The 6,000-nt window shown below is 41.3% G+C and overlaps 1 protein-coding gene across 1 annotated transcript in view; it reads right to left on the minus strand.

The window, feature by feature from the left end:
* Nucleotides 1-5,688, minus strand: part of NFKB1 (nuclear factor kappa B subunit 1) — an 81,461-nt gene extending 75,773 nt beyond the window's left edge. Inside the window, exon 1 of the mRNA XM_083367822.1 lies at nucleotides 5,304-5,688. The gene's annotated coding sequence lies outside the window, so the exon portion shown is untranslated. The remainder of the gene's footprint in view (nucleotides 1-5,303) is intronic.
* Between the last annotated feature and the right edge of the window lie 312 nt (nucleotides 5,689-6,000).

A 6,000-nucleotide genomic window follows, 5' to 3' on the forward strand; every position in this document is an offset into this window, starting at 1 on the left:
CACTGTTTTGAAAAACTTCCAAAAATAGTTGTAGAATTTCAGTCAACTCTTTAAAATTCATGCAGAAATCAAATTAAACCACCCCAAATTTCACAAACAAATCTTGGTTAGCATCAAATGAAGAGATTGTGTAAAGCAAAATGGATTCCCTACCATCTAGTTCTGTATTTTTCTTAGGAAGAGGAAGGAAATAGTAATAATGCAATAAGACAACCTTCGAAGGTTGATTAAAACACTGGAAGTGCTAACAATATATGTTTCTTTGGTAACAAAATTATTTGGCTATCAATGCAACATATTTTGGCTAATGTCTCTTCCAATATTAGTCAATGTTGTGCATACCATTTTATTTCTTTATCAATACAAGACATTGAACTAATGCAACTCCTATACAGGTAAAGTAAAGGTAAAGGTTCCCCCACACATGCGTGCTAGTCGTTTCCAACTCTAGGGGCCGGTGCTCATCTCCGTTTCAAAGCCGAAGAGCCAGCGCTTGTCCAAGGACGTCTCCGTGGTCATGTGGCCGGCATGACTAGACGCCAAAGGCGCACAGAATACTGTTACCTTCCCACCGTAGTGATCCCTTGCATTTTTACGTGCTTTCGAACTGCTAGGTTGGCAGAAGCTGAGACGAGTAACAGGCGCTCACTCTGTTACACAGCACTCGGGATTCGACCCGCCAAACTGCCGACCTTCTGATCAACAAGCTCAGCGTCCTAACCCACTGAGCCACCGCGTCCCTATACAGGTAATCCTTGACTTATAGCCAGTGACTTCTTGAAATTACAACAGATCCCCCAAAAGCCACTTATGACCTGGTTTCAAAATTCCAATGCTGCCCCCTGATGGTCACGTGGCCACATATTGGGTACTCAGCAACTAGCCTGCATTTCTGGCCATTTGAGCACTTCGCAGTCATGTGACTATGATTTACAAGAGTTTTGACAGAAACCAGCGTTTACTGCTGGAAAACGTCTAGCAAAACCTGGCCCATAGTGAACAATGGGTTTGCTTCACAACTGCAGCATTCGCTTAACAACTGCCATGTTTGCTTAATGACCACTGCGTTTGCTTAATGACTGACCCAAAAAAGTTTGTAAAATAAGGTCAATCATGTGATGACATGCTTTATGACCATCACGACTTATGATCATAATTGCCAGGCTCAATTATGGTTATAAATCAAGGACTACCTGTAATTCAATAATGTTGCCTGATAACCCAATAAAGAAGGTCCTTTTAAGGAAAGACTAAAGATAAGAATACAGACACTGCATGGTGTTGTGTTTTTTTAATGAATTAAAGAGCATGTAATTATTCTTTACATGTTTTTCATTCTCTTAATTTACATTGTCCCAGAAACCGGGATTGGCAAAACCCGGAATTATAAATGCCCAGTGTAATTTTTATTAAGCCATGCATGTTCATTTTGTTTTTAGTAGCTCAGAATATTATTTTACCTTTATGAAAACTTACTGTTCAAAAACAACATTCCCAGAGGTAAACACTGGTTATTTTCCATTTATCATAAGAAGCTCTTGTTAACAAGAAAGCTGGACAGCTCCTATATGAACCCAGAATTCTTTTGAATATTATATTTTGGCATTCAGAATAGCTATAATTTCATATTTTGGATGTTAATGTTTGGAGGCATCTGATTGGCTACTGTTTTAAGAAGAGGATACTGAAATTTGTATAATCTAAAGTATAGTTTTTATATTTAAATTCTATCTTCACACAGTTAATGAAGCCTTGTATGTTTTACTTTTGTATATAACTAAATTAGGAAGATTCATCTGATAGAATAAAATATATGACACAGTGTACACCTAGGACACTGTACCACTATGCAAAATATCTCTTTAATGCACTGCAAACTATTGACTGCTAGAAAGACCACAAAGGAAAAAAAAAGTTAGTTTTGTCTGTTTAGTTATTGTAATCTTGGAAATTTTCATATATCAGTTCTATCTTGCTACCTAGCTTTATTATTTATTTATGTATTAGTTATTGTCTTCATTAATTATTTTTAGCATATGCAAGGCAGCTGAGGTTACCAATGATAATTATGGATACATCATATCTTCAATCAAAGGATAGCAGACCCATCAGTACCAGTTGGGGAACACAGAACTGTCAGCCTCAGAATCCTAGTAGTATTAGACTAAAAAATGAGCAACAGAGTTTTGAAATAGATTAAAATTCAAGGTTGATACAAGACAAAGGCATGCTCTATTTAATTTCATCATTTCTAACAGACTCATTATAGAGAAAATAACTCTTGTGAAGAACTAACCAAAAAAACAACAAAGCTTCATATATGTTTTAGATGAGAGGTATTTTTAATTTAGAAACAATATACTGAACACTAATACAGAAGTGACAAAAACTGGGATATACAAAAATTGCATAAAACTGAACATGTAAGTAGTCAGTATCTGTTATTAATAATACAAAACCGCTACTGAGTATCTTTAGAAATGCTGTTTATTAAGGAAAGCTTAATATCTCAATCTTGTAAATCCTGCCAAGCTCAGCTGCAATGAAAGAAATGTTTTACAATCCGATATGAAATTTCAGCTTTTCCTGAAATCATATTTTCATGCCAAAATATCTTATAATGTGAAAAACACAATTTACTTCAGAATATACAGTATACATGAATTAACAGAGGGCAGACTTCACAATGTCCTTTCTCTCCATTCTCAAGTCTAATGTATCCCTTGTCTAATGCTGTATTTAAAAGGCAGATGTAACTTCTTGACTTGCACTGACATACATCTCCTATTTATATTCAGTACAGACTTTTCATGTTGCCATGATGATGCCAACAAGACATTCGACAATCTACAATAATGGCCAATATGCAAAGTCATACGCCTTGATTCACCTATCCCAGGGGTAGGCAACCTTGGCTCTTTTATGACTCATGGAATTCTGGGAGTTGAAGTCCATGAGTCATAAAAGAGCCAAGGTTGCCTACCCCTAACCTATCCCATCTCAGCTCCATCTGCATACCAGTAGTTCCTTAAATGTGCTTCATTTAAACAATGCCTAGACTGCATTTTTCTCCAGAGAAGGCTCTAACAATGGGAAAGGTGAAAGGAAAGAGAAAAAGATGACCAGTAGTAAGGTGAATGGACTCAGTTACAAAGGTGATGGGTACACTGTTGGAAGAGCTGAAGGTTGGGAACAGATCAGCATGGAGTAAATCTATCTACGTGGTGACTAAGAATTAGCAATGACTTCATGTCACATAATTATCATCAAACTGCATGCTGGAATTACACTGACATCAAAAAAACCCAGCGAAAAGAGTCTAATTTAGGTATCAAGAAATAGCAGAGATTTAAATAGCTTGCTTATATAATGTATTTTTATAGGAAACTTCCTATTTATGTTGTGATAATAATTATTTCTTACCAGTATTAGAGATTACTATAAACCTGAACTCAGATGTCTGACTTTTGGAGTGATTTTCCCCACTTCATTTAAGTAGACATATTCTGCTCATGCTCAAAATATTAGAAGTTTCCAAAGCAGAACAAGCACTGAAAAACATACTGGACCTATTTTTGTCCATTGTCCATTTCTAATCATTTTTACTTCTACTCGTATATTGATTTTCTTTTCTTTCCTTTCTTCGCAGACCTTTTTAAGAATCAGATCTCTTTTGGCAGAACAATGCAACAACAGTTCTAGGCCTCACACTTAGAGGAAGTCATATCAACAATGATAAATATTGCATTCATCTGAGAAAAAAATTGACAGTGACATAGGAGCAGTGAAAAGCAATATTCTGCTCCTAACCCCATGTTTGCAGACAATCAGCATGTAGAACCATGATTACCGGTAAATGTTGGGTTAAATTCATTAAAAGCATTAGATTAAAGATAAGAAAACTCAGGTTCAAGTGCTCTTCAGCCATAAAATTGTATTGCATGACGATGAACTGGTCATTCTCCCAGCCTAGCCTATCTCTCTCTTTCAGAGAAAATTTGGAAGAAATCATCTTACATACAATGTTAAGTCGCTGGCGGGAAGACAGAGCATCAGTCTAATAAATCAGTTAAATAAAATCTTGGCTCAGAAGAGATAATGTTTACATGACTGTAAGAGAAAGTTGTCTTTCTTTATTCATCCCAGCAGCTAAAAAACTACTTTCAGTATCAGTGAAGATGCCAACTGAAATACAAATACTTTCACTGATTTGGCCTGTTCAGTTTGAGGGGGGGGGCTTTTCTGAACAATGCCAAGGATGAGAAACCTGATCACATTCCCGCAAGATCCTGCACTCCTTGTCAAAGACGGCTGCGACCTTGTCCCCGCAAAGCTTTTATTTCTTTAACATACGTGATGATGTATTGAGGCTGCCATGTGCAGACTGGGGCTGTTCCTGAAATAGAGAGGAAGTTATGGGGAAAGCTTTACCAGTTGCATATCGGTCTTTGGCAGCCCTAGAAGAATCTGTGGCAAAAGAAAAAGCTGCAACTGTATTAACTGGATACATCATTTTAGGGAAGGCCCCAACCATGTGCTCCAGAAAGTTTCTGTGAACAAGGAATAGCGTCTTGTCTTTTACAAAGGAATGAGGAAGTAGAAAATTCTGTTGAACACACACACACACACACACACAAATGCATAGCAATGTGACAAAATACAGCTTTCCATACTGCATATGCTATGGCCTCTCTAGAAGTCAACCTCAGATCATCTACCTTACAACTAAAAGAAGGTGCCAGATCTAAAGCCATTCACACCTTAGAGGGGGGGGTAGGCAACCTTGGCTCCTTTATGGCTCGTGGACTTCAACTCCCAGAATTCCTGAGCCAGCTAGAAAGTCCACGAGTCATAAAAGAGCCAAGGTTGCCCACCCCTGCCTTAGACTTAATCCTAACTGAAACCCCTCCCACCCCCCAACATCCGAGGCTAAAGCGACGTCTATATAATCCATAAGGTCAAACACGAAAGAAAAGACCCAAGCAGCCTTGTCAACCGGGCTGAAGGATGAGTCGATTTGCCGTGGCACCCGGTCTCTCACTCCAAGGACCCAGCCCCTTTGGGAAGACCAAAGGACGGCAGCTGTCAAGGGAAGCTTGGGCCACCTGAAATCCGGGGATCGTAAAAAAGAAAAGAACCGCTTCGCTCGCCAGAAACCCCATCGCGCTCTAAAGTTGGAGAACAGAGTTTCTTTCCCGACTTCGCAACATTTCCGCATGGCACCCAAAGCGCACCCTGGCGGGTTTTCCCGCTAGCCCGGAGCATACATGCCTGTCGTGGGGATGGACTCTCCGCGGGCTCACCTTACACTCGGGAATGGTGTTCCCGGGGACCTTCGACCAGGAAAGGAAGGAGGAACTCGGATCGGAGACCGGCGCAGGGTGAGAAGGAAGGAGGAGAAGGAGAAGAAGGAAGGCGACCGTGGTGGAGAAGTCCCGGTTAAAAGAGCGCCATGTCCGCGCAAAGGTTGCTCGGGATGGGTGGTGTCGCAGCGGGAGGAAGCAGCTGCCCGAGGCTGGGCTCTTCGTCGAGTTTATAAAAATAAAAAAAAAAAGGAAGCCCCGCGCGCCGCCGTCGCCTCTCCGGGTCCCGCGAGGACTCCTTTGCCCGCCTAGCCGCCCACGCAATGACAGACAGGCGGGCGCGGGCGCGCTCCCTGGGCGCGCGACCCCGAGCGCCTCGCACCTCCTTCCCTCCCCCCCCCCCCACCCAGCCTGCTGCCCGCCCATTTCTCGCTCGTTCCTCGGCCGCACTTTCGCCTCCCTCTCACTTCCTAGCTGGAAATTCCCACTGACGTTGAAAGATGAGCGAAGGAGGAAAAATGAAAATTATCCGAAAGAAACAGCCGCCCCCGGGCAGGGTTGGTTGGAAGCAAAAAAAAGAAAGGGCGGCGGCAGGCTGTGCAACACGCCAGCCCTCGCGAGTTTATTACACAGAAGCCGAGCTAGGACAACAGTTGCTACAAGTGCCTTTCTCCTTGCAAGGGAGGGAGGTAATGCC

The sequence above is a fragment of the Vipera ursinii genome, assembly GCF_947247035.1.
Source record: "Vipera ursinii genome assembly, chromosome: 7".
NCBI lineage: Eukaryota > Metazoa > Chordata > Lepidosauria > Squamata > Viperidae > Vipera > Vipera ursinii.